Genomic DNA, 17,881 nt, shown 5'->3' on the forward strand with positions numbered 1-17,881 from the left:
AATAAAGCCCCCTCTATTCTTTTGATACCCAATGAAGGGTTAACTTGTCTTTAAAAAAGATAAGCGTTCCATTTTAATTCAGTTTTACTTCTCTCAAAATTTGTTGTAAGGTTTTCGTCTCTTTTCTTCTTTTTTGAATCATTATGCTGACCAAAGCCCACTGGGAAACTCAGTAAGAAGACCCAAATGAATAATTAATCATAAGAAAAGATAAAATACAGTTTAAGCAACCACAAGCTAACAGAAATGATAAGTATCATCCCACTACCGTAGAACCATGAAATAATAATTATATTTAGTGTGAGAAGAAAATAATCACAGAACTTAACTATAGAATACCACATCAAAGATAAAAAAAAAAAAAAAAAAAAAAAAAAAAATCAAATTTCTAAAAGTAACAACACTGAAAGCAATGCTTTGAAAATTAAAATCAAATGGTAAATCGCAATAGGGATCAAATAGTATCGGATCATAAATCGTAAGATTCATTCATATATATGCATATACATATATATGAAAAAATCATAAACAAATTAGAAAATAATAAAATAGCCAATTATTCATTTTTCATATAAATCCATTAGTTTAAATAAAAACTACTGTGATGAGTTACTTAATATCATAAAACAAAATGTTTGCTAATAAATTGTCACATATTAATCATCTATTTTCCATCCAAACCCATGCATATTGGATAATAATGTTTTTTTAGATCTAAATATAGCTTCACTTTCCTAAAACTGTAGAATGAACATGTTAGAAGGAATTAATATACAGTGTACAACTCTTCAAAAGCTCTCTAAAAGCTCTCTATTTTCTGCAAAAGAGCATCCTGCTGATGATCAGAGAAAAATTCTTTGGTCAATCCCACCTCTTCTCCTCTCCCTTTTCTGATACCACATGAATCAAACACCTGCTGGTGGAGATCACAAATTTTCAAACAAGAAGAAAGAGCTTACCTTTCTTCATCTACTGTCTTTAGATGATGGTACCTTGATCAGATGCATCTTCATAGTAATATGGAGTGTCTTCAATCCATTTTCGTGGGGTTGGGCTTGCTCTTCGCGCTCCACTTCGTACAGCATTTTCACAACCCTCCGCAGTAGGGGGGACGGTTTACGGGAAGTGGGTTGGTGCAGAGGAGGCCAATATTGAATACCTTGTATATCTCTTCCTTGAAGCAGATGTCAAGCTTGGGGTGAAGTATGTGCTCCACCCCTGTTTCTGTTCTAAGGTGGTGCAAACCCACTTCACCAAGTCTTTCTCTTCGGATTCAGTATCAACAGGACACTTCCCAGTCACTAACTCCAGGATAACCACTTCAAAGCTGTAAATGTCACTTCTCGTTCACCATCCTTGCTGCCCCAAAATCAGCCACCCGCATGCCAAACTCTGTTAGGTATTTGTTTTGTTGAGATTTTTTAGGGATCGGGTATGGACGTGAATTATTGGGTAGATTTTAGTTAATACGATTTGTGCAGGTTGTTTTTATCACTTGGCAATTTTTTAGGAAAGTTTGCTAAAAAGTTTAGGGGTTAGTGTTGTACTTGGGAAGTTAGTTTCTATAAATAATTGTAGCAGATTAAATGAATAAAAGAGAAGAAATTTATTCCATGAAGTTGTGTCTTGCGCACAAAGGAGGAAGACCCTTCCCTCGAAGCGGGTCAAGAGGCTGATCTTCCCTCTAAGACGATCAATCCGTTGCGAACTGATCTAGGTTCGTAAATCGTAACAAACTCCCCATCCAGCAGCATATTATTCGATTTCGCATCCATGTGAACAATTGCAGGGACACAATCATGCTGCAGTTAGGAAAGCCCTTCAGCCGCATCCATGACAATCTTATACCTCATCTGCCAGTCCAATAGTCTTCCCTTACTGCTATGAAGAAGATTCCCCAAACTCCCATTCGACATATACTCATAAACAAGAAGCTTACAATCTCTTGTGGTACAACAACACCATAACCTCACTATGTTCTAATGTCTGATCTTCTTCAAAGTGCTAACCTCTTTCTCTTTTTTTTTGAAAATTGACAAATATATTCATATCAGCAAAAGTACAATGGCGACCAGTAGTCCCACAAGATTTACATAGTATGAATTGCCTAGGAGCATTCTCCTTGGCCCAAAAGAAAAACCCATTACCCCTTACATTACCCAATAGCCTCTATTGAATCGAATCCAACAATTATGGGACCCCAAGTCAAGATCGTGACCTGCCACGTCACACCAATTTCTCCACTGTAATCCGCTGGCAAATTCAATTTTCAAAAATCCCGCTCAAAGGCCCAGAGCTATTGTGCGCCCCAAACCGTGCACGATAGCCAACCACCCAACATCATCATCCGATCTCCGGCGGCGTCCACCTCGAACCTCCACCAAACACCGACGGTTCCCCATTAAAAATATATCAAATTCTTCCACCATCTTCACCAAAACCTACTACTCCCCCACCTCCTTCCCCAATCAACCCTAAAACTCCCCTCATCTTCCTCCTCCTTCAAACCTTAACCCTACAAGGTTCATTGCTGCTATCCACAACCTCCTTTACCTCCATATCCAACCTCCATCCTTTCCCCTGAATCCGAACACCCTTTTCCTTACATCGGCCTCTTCTTCTTCTTCGAACCCATCATCAGAAATACAGCCCATGTCATTACTGTCCTCACAGTCACCTTTCTTCGATCCCACCCGCACCTTCTTCACTGCAACTGCCTCTCCGTTGCTAAGAACCGCCTTGTAAACCTTCCCCAAAGCCCCACTTCCAATCACATTGTCTTCATCAAGGCAATCCAAGATTTTATACTCACTAAAACCCAATTTGTGAAACGATGTCACCGTCTCGACTTCTCGATTCTCTTCTTCCCCTTTTTATAGTTCATATACCTCCAGTAAAACAAGCCCACACCAATGACAAAACCAGAACTGCAATTACAAAGATTAACCAAACAAATATATGGCTCCTTGACATATTGCCCTGTGAATTCGAACACAATCCGATAAGATCCCCGCACAAGCCCGGATTACCCAGGAAGCTCTTCTTGTATGCCTCATTGGCATACATGGGAGGGAGCTTCCCGGATAAACATGGGAGGGAGCTTCCCGGATAAAAGATTGTTTAATAAGTTGAAGAAATTGAGCTTGAAGTTCTTCAATTCGAGTAGTATTTCGCCTGTGAGGCAATTCCAGAGCGATCAAGGTAGGTGAGCACCGGTAAGTTCCCAATTTCCTTGTGGATTCTGTCAGAAAAACCATTATCAGTAAGATTAAGCTCACTGAGCTTACTCCATAACTAGATTCTTGAAGAGAGCTTCATCACCGGAGAGCTGGTTTTGTGAAGATCAAGCGTCCAAAAGTTGCGTCAGTCTTCGTAGGCAGGCCAGAATTGGTCCGGTAAGTTGGTTATTGCCGCCGGAAACTGGACCAGGTTCTCCAAAGAACCTATCTTGGTAGGTATACTTCCAGTAAATTGGTTATCACTAACAACAAGCACGGAAAGATTTAAAGCACTAGAAATGATCGGAGAAATCCTAAAGGAGAAAGAAGTCCCAGTGAGATCCAGGAGCCATAAATGTGGAAGCCCCCAGAATTCCATCAATGCCTCGCCGGAGAGCCGGTTCCCTCTCAGCCGGACTCTGCTCAAACTCCGGCAATGACTGAGATTTGCCGATATTTCACCTTCCAATAAATTCTCTAACAAAAGTAGCTCCTCCAAAACCCCTTATTCGCAGAGACCAGACAGAATCTGACCAGAGAACTGATTCTCTGACAGATCAACCAACTTCAACAGAGAATTCCTACCGAGATCCGCATGTAGGGTTCCGGCCAGTTTGTTCCCAAAAAGCTGAAGCTCAGAGAAATTCGGCGAGTTCGCGATACTATCAAACCAGCCGTCGAAGAAATGGTTCTGGTAGAGATTCAACGCTTTAAGCCCTAATCCGCAAAGCTCGTTGGGAATCTTCCCTTCCAGATTGTTCATCGCCATCCTCGACATGCTGACCAGAAGCTCGCGGAGAGAGAATTCTTGCAGGTCTCGATCTGAACGGTATTGGAAAAATTTGTGATGGATCCAGGGAATGAACCGTCTATATTGTTAGACGAAAGGAAAAGATCTTTCAGATTCGTGAGTTTTCCAAGCAAATCAGGGATCTGATCCACGAGATTACATCCAGCGAGCCAGAGTGTTTGCAGGTTAGTCAAATTGCCGTAATCCGACGTGATCTGGGATGGAGAAAAAGGGTAATAAGAAAGATTGAGCTCTTTGAGAGTGTAAATGTTGGAGAATAAGGGGGAGAGGGTTTCGTTAAGAAGATTTGCGACGAGGGAGATGGATTCGAGGGGCCGGAATCTGGCGAAGGTGGCCGGGATGGTGCCGTAAAAGTTGTTTTGGGAGAGGCCAAGGTAGAGGAGATTGGGAAGGAGAGGGTTGAAGTTAGGGTTCCGGTGAGGAGGTTTAGGGAGAGGTCGAGGTGTGAGATTACAACACGTGGAGATATCGGACGGTAATCCCTACCGGATGAGTTGATGTAGTTGTCTTAGGGGAGATGAAGGAGAGGTTGGTGAGGTGGCAGAGGAGGGAGGGAAAAGGGCAGGAAAGGTTGGAGGGGAGGTTGAGGGAGGTGACGGAGAAGGAATCGCATTGGATTCCGGTCCAGTTGCACGCGTGGGGTCTCCTCTGAGGTTCCAGTCGGAGAGGATTCAAGACGGGTTAGAAAGACCGAGTTTGACTCGTTGGAGTAGGGTCTTTCCTGGTTGAGCGAAAATACTGGGTGGAAGAAGGAGAAGGAGAGGAAGAGGAAGAAGTGGAGAAACATGGTTAGAGAGAGAGGGAAATAGAGGGTGAGAGATGGGTTTTGAGGGAATGTTTTGTGTAAAAATGTTAACAGGTGGATGGTGGTGGTGGGGAGAAGGGGAGGCGTTGATTTGAGGAAAAAGCTTCTAAATTATCCCTTTTTGTGAAGGATTTTGCTACAAGCGAGAGGAGGATCTGCTCTCTGGCAAAAGACCATGGATCGTCCTGTCCATCACGTCAGAGAGAGAGAGAGAGAGAGAGAGAGAGAGAGAGAGAGAGAGAGAGAGAGAGTCTCCCTATTGGATAGCAATCTTAAAAATAATAAAAGATGGGAGAAGTTCTCAAAGTCTTGAACATCAAATGACAAATTTCAATTATAAATCGTAAGAATTGATTTCAACTATAAGATTTCTTCAAATGACAATTTCAACTATAAGATTTGATTTAAATCGTAAGATTTGAATCATAAATCATAAGACTTTCAAAACAATGACTGAAAGCATCATCATAGAAGGGGGTGAATGCCACTCTGAGAGACACGTAGGAAACAACCTGATTGATTATTTCTCGGAAAGGACTGGAGAGAATCCTAATGGAAACTCCTAATAACAATATTCCATCCCACCCAAGCCTGGAACCTCCATCCAGAAACTGCAAACCCACAAATTAATACAAACACAAACAATCCATCCATCGGACTCTGGCTTCTGGGCCCAAACACCACTAAAAACAACCCATCCATCAAGCAAGCAAGAAACTTGAAGAAAGACTAAAATTCAGCGTTCGCCATATCCACTTACCAACCAATAAAAGACAAGGTAAGGAAAAAACAACTAATACTCATCCCATATATCATAAGCAGTTGGGGAAAAAACAGAAAAAAAAAACTATCAATCTGAAGTACAAATAAGAGAGGAAAAAAGAGTTTGCGCCACCACAGAGTTTTCAACAAATAATCCATCTGAATAAAAAAAAAAAAAAATTTCTGGATGCTGAGTACAAAAAACCCCTAAAAGCATCCAAGAAAGAAATTTCAAAAACTCAACTCAACTCAACTAAGCCTTTGTCCCAAACTAGTTGGGGTCGGCCAAGAAAGAAATTTCTAGAACCACTTAAATTCAGTGTTGCTAGTTTCCAATTACCGACAAACGAAAAACAAGATCAGAAGAAAAAAAATCCATACACAGCAGCGCCAGCCCAGATTGTGTCCGATCAAAAAATCTATCAATCTGCAACTCCATCAAATAATTGATATTTGCAATCATTCAATTTCAAGTAATAATGTCAAATAAAGCAAATTTACCCCAAGACATAACAATCCATACAATTCACAAAACCCATGTAACTTAATAACCAAAGTTGATATTTGCAATTATTCAATTTCATGTAATAATGCAAAATAAAGCATACAATTCAACAAAACCCATGTAACTTATAACCAAAGTTGATATTTGCAATTATTCAATTTCATGTAATAATGTCAAATAAAGCAACTTTACCCCAACACATAACAAAATCCATAAAATTCAACTGAACCCATATAATTAATAACCAAATCCAGCATGTTTCGAAACCAAACCCTTAGATCTTATCAATATCCTCGTCCTCAAACTCGATATAATCATCTCCAGCCCCATCATCTTCCTCATCCAGCCCACCAGCAATACCCTCATTCAACCTCGTATTCTCAGGCAACTCCCCATACGCCTTCAAGAGCCTAGCCTCATCAGGCATATACTTAAGAATAACATCAGCCTTATCATCCTGATAATCACGGAGTCCGACTAGGACTATGTCACCGGAGGCGATCCAGACCTTCTTGTGCATCTTTCCGCGGATGTGGCAGAGGCGTTTTACACCATCAATACATCCTGCCTCACATCGCCCGTTTCCGAGCATCCGTAACACTTGTGCGTATTCCTGACCGTCTTCCTTGAAAACCAATTCTCGTTTCTCGTCATCAGCTTCGTTCTTTCCTCTCTTTCGGTTCTTTCCTCCCTTTCCCTTGTTCTTCGGCATCTCTGAAAATTCCCTGAAACCCTAACCCTAGCTTTTTGTCTGTGGAAGAAACCCTAACCCTAGCTTTTTTGTCTGTGGAAGAAACCCTAACCCTAGTTTTTTTGTGTCTGTGGAAGAAACCCTAACCCTGATGCGTTTATATTTTCTCCTTTCTTCGTAAGAAACACACACTCTGTCTCGTCTTGGAATTGAATATTCCTCTTTGAAGAGATTATATAACGTGTGGTGGTTTCCTTGTTGCGTTTGGATATTGATTTTTGCGTGGAAGGGAAGCAACACATGGAGAAATTTTTCTTCTTTTATTTCCTCATAATCCTAACCGTCTATTTCCATTTTCAAAACACACAAATTATTCTACCAATTAACGAAATGAAGGGTTCAAATAAATCAAGTGTTGGACCCAGTGCATGTGGCGGGCCCACCACTTCGATGGATGAATTTGATACACGTCGTCATGATGAATTCATCAAAAGATTCAAAACAAATGAAGGCTTGAAAAATTGATTCTACTCAACTAATTCAAGTTTTACGAAAAATAAAAATAAAAAAATGAAATATTAGTCTCCAGGAATAATGATTTGAAACTATGTCCGGATAAAAGTGATCCTATGCAGCCGCTCAGATAGTCAAAAACTCAAGAAGTATGCGAGGTATGGTAAAGTTAATGCTTTCGGAAGCCTTTAGATCACCCTAACCCTACCATTCGTGGAAGGAAAAAATGGTCAGAAACAGTGTCCGTCCATTTTCCCATAAACCTTTGATTGGGTTAGGATTCCACCTTTGATTGGGTTAGGATGATCTTATAGGGCTGATTTTTGGTACATAACCTATCCATGGAAGGGCGTTTCAAATGAATGCTTTGGATCACCCCAAAAATATGGGTCACATGAGTTTTTGAAACAGCTGCTGAGATAGCTTATCTGAGCAGCTGCGCAGGAACACTATTCTCATTAACATATTCATATAACAAATACCTTAAAAATGCATTTCTGATTATCATGTAAGCTCTTCTATTCAATGTAATTATTATGGAAAAATATGGTATTATAAATTTAATAGTAGATATAAAAATATGCATGATACTTCATGTGTAAGAAGAAGCAATCATTTTTCGAAACCAAAGAATTGGACTCAGGAAAATAAGGCTTCCGAAAGCAAAAAACTTAAAATTGCTTCCCTGGGCAACACAAGCATATTCTCCTTCTTCCACTTTTATACCAATAGGAAGTTTTCTGGAAGCAGCGATCCCGTGTACCCTGATTGACTTTAGGGCATTGCAACATTAGTAAAATTAGTCCAAAGTTTCAACCATAAAAGAAATAACCTTATAAAATCTTGGAAAATTTATGATAGATTGCAAAATTCCTCTAAAATTATCTATATGAATAAAATAGGGAAAGTTAAATATTGCATTAAACCATAATAGAGGGGAAGCTTTAAACTTTGATATATTTCATCGTGGGAATCCCATTTTATGAAAATACATGTTCGTATAAGATTTTTGAAAAACTCTCCTACACCATCTTTTTGTTGATGCCAAAGGGGGGAGATAAATTTAACGATTTGGAATTGATTTTTAAAATCATTTTGTCAGAATTGTCTGAGCCGTCAAAATTTCTCGGATCGATGATCCCCCACCTAAATGATGATCGGACTGTTGAAATGGCATCATCAAGACACTCGTCGTTTTAAGTTTCTAATTTTTCCATCTCTAATTTCAGCCAAAAAAGTTTATAGAGTTTGGGAGAGGGATAAGAGACTCCCAAACAATATGGGGATTGAATCCAATGCCTCTGTGAAGTTCTACTTTTGCTTCAAATGAACTTGTTAAGCCTTGAGAGCATGTGAATTTTGCATGGAAGGGCTAATGAATCATCTCATTGTTTCTTCAACAATTTCTGATCAAGAGGAGATCCGTAGTAGGATTAAACCCACTTGAAATTCAGACCATCTATCAGTAAGTTAGAATGATCTTGTGATGTTGAAGTTGGGAGCAACTCAAAACAATATGGGCCTCGAAGGGGCAAAGAAAAATCTGCTTGTTTCCCCAAAAATTTATATTCCTAGTAAGATTTGAACCTAGATGAAGTTTTGACAATCTTTAGAGGGATTTTTCTACGCAAAGATTTTGAAAACACTAATCTCAGTTTTAAAAGCAACTCTTGGTTAGTGGGTAGTGTTTCAACAAATACAGAATAGTTCCATGGAAAGTTAGAACTATAAATGATCAAATCGTTAGAGGAAACATGACAATGCTGAACTGCCATAGAATACAGAAAAGTTCCATGGAAAGTTAGAACCATAAAGGATCAAATCATCAGAGGAAACTTGACAATGATAAACTGCATAGAATTTCATACTTTCTGAAGACTTCGGCAGATTCAAGTACAATAATATATGACAAACACTCTCTTGTAGAAAAGAAAGGATCAAGCTTAGAATAAAATTTGAGTGTCATTTAGCCATGTGACTGAATTCAGTTGGAAATTGAAAAGCCAACTTGCTAGAAACAGACCATCATCCCCAAATTAAATCCATGAACTTCCACAAACAAACACAAGCCCATAAAAAATCCCTTATATCCTTCAACAACAGAACAGAGAAGAGTCAAGTAATAATAATTCCAACAGAACCCACACCCTCAAAATCCAATTTCAAATAACAAATCTACTCAAAATGTTGAACAAACAAATTGAAGTACATATGAATATACTCAAAATGGTGGATGAAGAAATTGAAGTACATATGAATATAATCAAAATGGCGGATGAAGAAATTGAAGTACATATGAATATACTCTCTTAGTATAAATTAAGCACTCCATATAATAAATTCCCTCTTACAAGAATAAAATCAAACGGCCCAAAACTGCCGTAACCAGGTAACTCAGGACTCCAAAGCTGATCCTGTATGAAGAAGAGGGAGTCGAAGAAGTTGAAGATGAGGGAGAAGCACCAACTTGACCAGATGTCGAAGAATTGGCGGTCGGAGCAATGTCAGGAGATGGGGCCGGAGCTGGCGAGGGAGGTGGAGGGGCACCAAAGATCGCTTCGGGAAGCAAAACTTTATCGACTTGATATATTGCGATTGGATCCGTTGAATACACGCTACTACTAATCAATGTGTTCGACCATCCCGAACTGATATGAACAGTCCCCGAAATATCAGTAAAATTCAGTGTATATGGCCCACCAGCAAATGTATTAACAGGGTTTGTTTTGCTCAAGTTGTTAAATTCTGCTAGACTGTAATACTGTGGCATGGCATGGAAGAGGAAGAGGGATTTGAGCTGTTCTTGGGTGAGATTGGAGAGAGAGGGCCTTTTTAGAGATGAGAAGGCCTCATCTTTTGGTACAAAGATAGTTATGCCTTGTTTGGAGTTGTTTGCTTGGTTTTGGAAGGTTTGGATGACTTTGGTTGATTCAAGATAGCTGAGGAAGGTGTGGAAAGGGCCAGCTACTGTGAGTATATCCGTAAGGTTGACAAAATCTGGTGCTGGTGCGGGTGCGGGAGATGGAGATAGAGATGGGGATCCAACAATTTGAGCATTTGTAGAAGAGAAACTCATCAAAACTAGTATACAGTTAATCATGAAAATCATGGGAAGTTCCATTTGTGGGCTTTTCATTTTATTTTTTCTATGAATCTACTCACCAAATTCCTGCAATAACCAACAAATATCGATCAAAGAAACATCATTACATTGTAAACAAGTAATCAAAATGCAATGCAACTAGTTATAGATCTTTTGAATCCAGCAAGAAAAGATAATAAATCATTTTACTGTATTTCAATGCTTTTCTAATCTTTTTGAAACTTTTACAAAACCCAACTCTACAAGTTAAAACCCATAAAAAAGAAGCAGATCCAATTCATTTCAACTGGAGAAAAATTCATTCCAAGAATCTCAGTAACAAAAAAAAATGCAAGTACCATACAAGAGGGGTTTTGTAAATTCTTTTTGTGGATTCCTATCAGAACTTTATGAAAAGAGAGAAGACGGCCTCCCCCCCCCAACCCCAAATTCAAGTTGGTATAGATCTTTTGAATCCAAAAAGAAATTATGATATGATAAATCATTTTACTGGATTTTAATGGTGTTGGTAATATTTTTTGCAGCTGTTGCAAAACCCAACTCTGCAAGAACAAAAACCCATAAAAAATCAGATCCTATTCATTTCAACTGAAGAAAAATCATTCCAAGAAACCCAGTAACAAAAAATGCAGGGAAAATAAAGAGAAAGGTTTTGTAAATTCTTTTTGTGGATTCCTGTCAGAAATTTATGAAAAAAAGATGAAAATAGAAAAGTAAAAAACCAACTCCCCAAACCCCCTAACTAGATCATCACTTAACAACGACTTTAACAAGATCTGAAAGAGAAGATCTTGTACATTTTATCACCTCTTAACAAACTTATCAAGAGAAAAGCTAGGAAATACAGCATTCGTGTAAAGATCTCTTGCACTCACCAAAAGTAAAGGTCTAAAATGACCACCTCATAACAAGCTACAGAGGCAAATGAGAGATGGGATTGAAGAAAACATACCTGAGCAAAAAGAAGTGAATGAGGGAGGAAAAATGCAGGGTTTCTAATGAAAAAGGAGGGGATTATATAAGATGGTTTTGATGCCAGAGTAAAATTAATGGTGTGGCAGCTGGCGTTGAATTAGGTAGTAACAAAACCACATGCACCAAGAAGGTGAAAGGCTACATGTGGGGTAATTTTTTCTTCTTTTTTTTTTTTTTTTTCTGGGGAGGAGAAACAACTAATTTGGGAAACTTCAAGAGAGCAATTTCAGGTAGGATTTCATAGTCAATGGCCAACTAATTAGTTTTTTTTTTTGTCCTGCCGAACCTTCCCCTCTACACTACCTTTAAGATAAGCAGAATTTATCTCCTATGTCTCGGAAGCTTGTCATCTCGTGTGAAAATGATGTTTTTCCCATGTGTTGGGCCTTTTTTTTAATGGACTTTTTCTTGAGAACAGACTTTTTCTACACAATATGGAACACAGGGTCTGAGAACAGATTTTTTTCTAGAGAGAGCTGCTAGTAGGGGTGTTAACTCATCCACTTCGGGTCGGATCCATCTATGTCACAGTCATGATCCAGTCAAATTCCTCATCGGTCGGGTCGGGTCGGGTCGGAGTCGGATTGTTCTTCGGATTCATACTTTCCACGTCATGATCACGATCCATTTTAATTCGGACCGTCCATCGGAGTGTCCTATTATGTCCCACTAAGCTAAGTCTTTTTAAGAAAGAGTTAGAATGGCAGTCCACTGTTAGTGTCTCTATGCATTTTCTTCAACTAAACTGAAAATTTATCTATGTTTAATCTATGTGTAAAATAATGCTTGTAAACAATAAAATAATCAAATTACATACACTAATATATAATGTATAACTATTATCAAAGAATAAATTACCCTAAAACTCTTGTCTCTTTTCCTTCATGAAAGTATGAAATGAAACGACTGAAATGAGTGAAATCGCACTCCCATCCGATTCATTAAGAGATAAAAAAGGTTTTGACTAAAATATTCAGTCGTGAAATCGCACCCATCCGATTCATTAAGTGATAAAAGAGGTTTTGACCAAAATACCCTTCATAAAACTGTTAGCATTAACAAAATTTGGAGGGTATTTTTGCAAAACATTTCGGATCGTGACTATCCAATGGGCATCAGTGCCCATACCCAATCCGAAATTCTTTGGATCCTAGATTTGATGATCCGAAATATTCCCCTGGATCCTATTCATATGTTTAGATCCCGTTCATTAACGTTCGGATTCGGACGATCCATCGGACCGTCTTGATCCATTGACACCCATAGCTGCTAGGAATAGGGGTGCAACTCGGGTGGGCTCAACCTGAACCCGACGGGTTCAACCCGGAAAAAAGTCAGGTTGGGTTGAGTTCGGGTCGGGTGTGGGTTCTGGTTGAGTTTTCTCAACCTTGGCTGAGTTCGGGTCGGGTTCGGGTAGAGGGCTTGGGCAACCCAACCCTAGTGAACCCGACATTTTTAATATATATTTTTTATTTTTTAAGCTTAAAATCTCAAGGTGGGTCGGGTTGAACTCGGATTGCGTTTCCAGAAAGGGTTCCACTTGGACTTTCTTTGCCTCTCTTTCAACACTTGGTAAACTATTATTCCATAAAAAAAAATTCATGGTTGGCAAACATGGCCTCTGCAACAGTCGAGTCTCAGTCCACCATGTAAAAACTCAAAGAGTGGGCCTATTTGGGCTGGCTTTGATCGGCCCATGATAGCCTTGCTTGTTAGCATGGATGAAGGCCTGAAACTGAATGGAATTTTCTAATGGAACCCAGAGTTTAAAAAGGCCCATATTGCTAAACCTTATGGTTTTGTAGTCCTCGGACTACAAATTCCAGTAGTCCTCCCAAATCCCCTATATATAATTGACATGTGTCTAATCCGATGGTCAGCATTCAACGAGAAGAAATCCCTTGATAAGATATTTAAGGCATTTCATCCGTGAAAATTTTCGCCAGTGGGCCATACTAGATGATGATTAGTTCATATCACTAGACGCTAGATCCTACTGGGTTAGGACAGGCTACCGACTTTGGTGGTCCAAGGGCTACCATTCTTCCCCTCCCAACAATAGAAATGAAATTCTCACTTCCCTTAATATCGCCAGAAAATGGCTACTTATCGCCACATTGTGATGTTGACCCCACCATGTTATTTACCCCAACAAGACGCCGTTACATGAGAATATGAGATGATTGGAAAACATGTTTAAAATTGACAAAATCTCCCCCCTAGACTAATCAATAGATGGGACCCATTGCCATAAATAACTGTTTTTATGTGGTACACAAAGAATACAATAGGTCCCACATTATTGGATGATCCAAACCATTCATTTATTGGGCCCCCGACTTAAGCAGGAGGCGCCCCAAAAATCATCTCGATGTGGTGATCCTGATCCTCCGATCATGTTTAAAATGCACAGCCCGATATAGGGACCTCTTCAAATCAGAGGGTTAGGATCAGATTCCTTTAATTCATAAAGAAGCCAAGAAAAATGTGGCCCACTTTTCATAAGCACTAATCTTGATCAACTAGTTTCCCTTAATGGTGTTCATTCACAAAATTACATCTACATTAAGGGATTTGCCAGCCAATTTCGCGGAAAGCCATTTCGCGGCTGGCTTTTGCTTGTAAGAACAGCCACACAGGTTGACTTTTGGCCGATTTTGTCTTATTCATTTTATTCTCACATGCAAAAGCCAGCCACGAAATGGCTTTCCCCAAAATTGCCTATGCTATGATAAAGCTTGATTTGGGTCCACCCACATGATGCCAAAATGATATACATTCCTAATCTGAAGACCCTGGATTTGCAGATGACAGATGAGAAAATCATGGAACTTGAATGGGGACCATTGATCAAACTAATGTCATGTGGGTCAGTGGGTGGGTCAAGATCAAGCTTCTTATATTAAGGCTTCTCTATGTATAATTCTCATTTTTTTAAAAGGAAAACCCTTTGAAAACAGGATTATGTTTGGAAAATTAAAACGGGTGACATGACCGTTGATTTGACCCTTTTCAAAGTGGATTTATTGCTTTTATGGGAATTTGAGCTCCTTTCTTTTATCTTTTATCCGTTTGGTTGCCGGTAACATTTTTGTCCTAGGAATAATCTAGTAAATTTTTCGTCCCATCCCATGTTTGGTTGCCTTGTAGCACTAGAATTTTTTTAATCCCACACTTGTAATGATTGCTTATGTGGTGACATGGACTCATTGTCCCATCTTTTTCTTTTCTAGGGAATGATGTCCACTCTCTTTCTCTCTCTTGCCTCTATCCTCCCTTCCCATATTTGGTAATGACACGCCTAAATTTTGGCGGGAAATTTGAAATTGTACGAAAAAAAAACCTAGCAAATCCCTTTAACTTCACTCTTTGGATTAAAAACTCCCTCGGAGAAAAATTTAACTGTCAACCAAATAGAGCTACGTGACTTCATTGGTTGATGCCTCTTTTTCCCCAAAACGGATTCCCGTTTTCCTATCAGTGCTCATTTTTTATTCATTCACCATTTGAATATTGGTTTGATGAGAAACTCCAAGTCAAAAATTACATTTTATTGAAAACGCAAATCACAATCAATGGTCGTTTCTTCATTTCTATTAAAAAAAAAACAACCATTTATACTCTGAACGGTGGTTTTCATTAAAATAACATGTATTTTTAAGAAACGACTTGCTAATGTTCACTATATAATGGGTATGCTAATTAACTAGTGCCCTAAAACAACCATGTGCAGAGGGAATGGTGGATTTCATTAAAAAAAAAACGCGTTTATTTTAAAAAACTACTTGTTCAATATATAAATACTTATAGTAGGTGGTACCCTAGAATCGAATTGAGAGAGAGGTGGTACCCAATAAAAATATCCGAAGAGGGATTTGCTAGGGACCCTCCAGAAGACATTTAGCGACAGGGCTTTTGCATGCGAGAGCAGCCACACAGGCTCAGATGTTGTCTTATTCATTTAATTCATCTGAGGTGGCTGATCTCGCACGCAACAGCCCAGCCGTGAAATGCCTTCTGTGACAGTCCCTATCAAATCCCTTCCGAAGAAATGTCGTTTAATAGGATACCTTAACTATGTGCTAATAAGAGTTTTGGCTTTATACTGGACTTCTATAAATTTTCTTTTATTGATTGTAAAGTACTACACCATGATACTACCGTTGGTGGCAAACACATAAATCGAAAGTGGATTAAAGCTTCATTCTTCTTGTATAATATTTTGGGCGTGTTCGTTAAGGCTTTTAATTCTCGCCTACTAAATAGGGCAGAGGCAGACTCATGAGAATCTGCAGAAGTGACTCTTAGTCGCTCCACAGAATCTCCTCAATTAGCCGTGTAAAAATGAGAAATAATAGAAACAGACTCTAATGGATCACACTTTCGAGCAAGATTCTACGATTTTTTTTTTCCGCTTTAGTCATTCTCGCGCCTGCAAAATAGGCATAAACGTTTTTTTTTTAAGATGTTTGCTGAACACGCCCTATGTTCTGAGAATCCTGTTAGCCGTGAGGCTTTCTTTGTACTTGTATGAATTGACTAGGGGAAGTGACATATTCGCCCCTTTTGATCACCAAGAACACACCCAGTCAGTGTTTCTGGCAATCAGGGGCATTGAATTCTTCTGACATAAGTATAGCAGCCCCTCTTTAGTCATTGATACACTGACAGGGGGTGTTCCTGGTGATCAAAAGGGGTGGATATATAATTTCCCATTGACTAATTATCCCTATAACATACAAAATATTCGGGATAGTTAGATAATGTACACTTTAAATAAGCATTCGAAACAAAATTATTTTAACACTTTTCCTTCAATTTTATTTTGCTTGATATTTACTTCTATTGGAGTTGTCATCGGGTTACTCTTCTCCATGCTAAACTTTTCAATCATCTTAGCATACTGCTTTTGGGACACAAAGATCTCATCATTTAGTTTCTCTACTTCTAGTCTAGGCCATGTTTGTTTGAGATCAATGACAACCTGATTATGGCAACCTATTGTGATTATCTACAATTATGAAAATAATCACTAGTAACAAATTTGATGTTCTTCGTGCATCAATACATAAGTGATTATGGTACATCTTATAATAACATTAAATGACCGAAATACCCTTTGATGCAACTCCAACTTTACAACTACATTCATCTCATGGTTTTGTTTCTCAACCATCTTCTTCCATGACAAAGCCTATTGTTTCTCTTCAATCTAGAACTCACAATTGCTGCTACAAGACCGTTAGATCAAAGTAAATCTTCTCAGAGCTCTCTACCGATTAGAAACATAACTATTACCTTAGAAAACAATCACATTGAAGACCCAGAAAAGCTTACAAGGATCGCAGTGTGGAAGGAGAAACATTAGGCAGTTGGGTTGAGCTTGAGCTCAAGCTCGTTCCAAACTTCCATCCACGTGGTGGTCGAGATGAAAATACTGAGAAGAAGATGACATTTTTCTATGCTTTTTTTTTTTAATGGGTAAGATGGGGTTAGGCAGACCCCGACCAGATATATTGATAAAAAGGAGATTACAAAGATTGAGCAAGAGCAAACCCAAGCCACAAGCGATCGGGAAATAAAAACAAGCCAATAGCAAAACAGCACGAACAAAAACAAATCAAGAACAACGGCCAAAAACCAACAACACAAGAACAACAAAAGAAAACAGCAAAAAAATAGAAAACCCCAAAAAAGCAACAGCAAGCAACAACTAAGAGAAACAAAATTTCAAAGCCCAACAGCAAACAGATGGAGACAAGAACCCAAAATCACCCAAGAGAAGAGAGCCAGACCCACATGCATTTGAGGGCATTTGAGGGCAAAAAATGTCTTTTGGACTGTAGACGCCATAAGTTATGGAAGTGAAGTTCAACCACCATCCACTAACAATTTCAAAATTTTGACACAATTTCCTGGGTCATTTTCCCTCTTAATTTTTTAAAAATATTCTTCATACAAAATAACATATTTCATGACTTTTTATTTAAACACCATATCACAAAATACTTAACCCTTCATCAAAGAAAAATACATTGAGGCCCACAGTAAATGAGTGGTTTGGATCATTAAATGGTGGACCCAACATTTGAATGAAGAATGATACTGTTTTCGTATTTACAAGTATATCATGTCTGTGGTATCAGAACCGTTGATCCAGAATTTGCTAGAGTGGGCCCATACAGAATGAAGATACTACCCTTGATCAACGGTCACGATTATCAATTTTCGCATGGGACAAGACACTCCTATACATGCTTGTGATGGCCCACAAGATCAACCGTATCTATCACAAGAGCCACACGTCCCATGTCTCCGGTGGGCCCACGGATGACTTGCAAGATTTTCTCTCTCTTAGAAGACACGTGGCATCACAAGAAACAGCCATTTGGAAGACAGCTAGACACGTGACAGCTCTCCCACTTAACATGCAGACATACCCGTTCTTCCCTTCCATTTTCGGGAGATGATAAATTCGCACCCCCTATAGGATAATTC

The 17,881-nt window shown here is 39.0% G+C and overlaps 3 pseudogenes across 2 annotated transcripts; all 3 read right to left on the reverse strand.

Moving 5' to 3' along the window:
- Positions 1-688: 688 nt before the first annotated feature.
- Positions 689-4,710, reverse strand: LOC143845636 (uncharacterized; annotated as a pseudogene).
- A 1,426-nt stretch (positions 4,711-6,136) lies between these two features.
- On the reverse strand, positions 6,137-7,038 carry LOC143846562 (eukaryotic translation initiation factor 1A pseudogene; annotated as a pseudogene).
- A 2,377-nt stretch (positions 7,039-9,415) lies between these two features.
- Positions 9,416-11,588, reverse strand: LOC143845485 (fasciclin-like arabinogalactan protein 7 pseudogene; annotated as a pseudogene). 2 transcript variants are annotated; one of them, XR_013234441.1, is made up of 2 exons: positions 11,284-11,588; positions 9,416-10,474 (listed from the first exon to the last, which is right to left on the reverse strand). The product of XR_013234441.1 is annotated as a fasciclin-like arabinogalactan protein 7 pseudogene, transcript variant X2 (transcript). The 2 variants fall into 2 exon arrangements; XR_013234440.1 differs by having other exon boundaries at positions 11,361-11,586.
- Positions 11,589-17,881: the final 6,293 nt, after the last annotated feature.

The sequence above is a fragment of the Tasmannia lanceolata genome, unplaced genomic scaffold, assembly GCF_043159265.1.
Source record: "Tasmannia lanceolata isolate RefF3 unplaced genomic scaffold, GAP_Taslan_0.1 ptg000015l, whole genome shotgun sequence".
Lineage (NCBI taxonomy): Eukaryota > Viridiplantae > Streptophyta > Magnoliopsida > Canellales > Winteraceae > Tasmannia > Tasmannia lanceolata.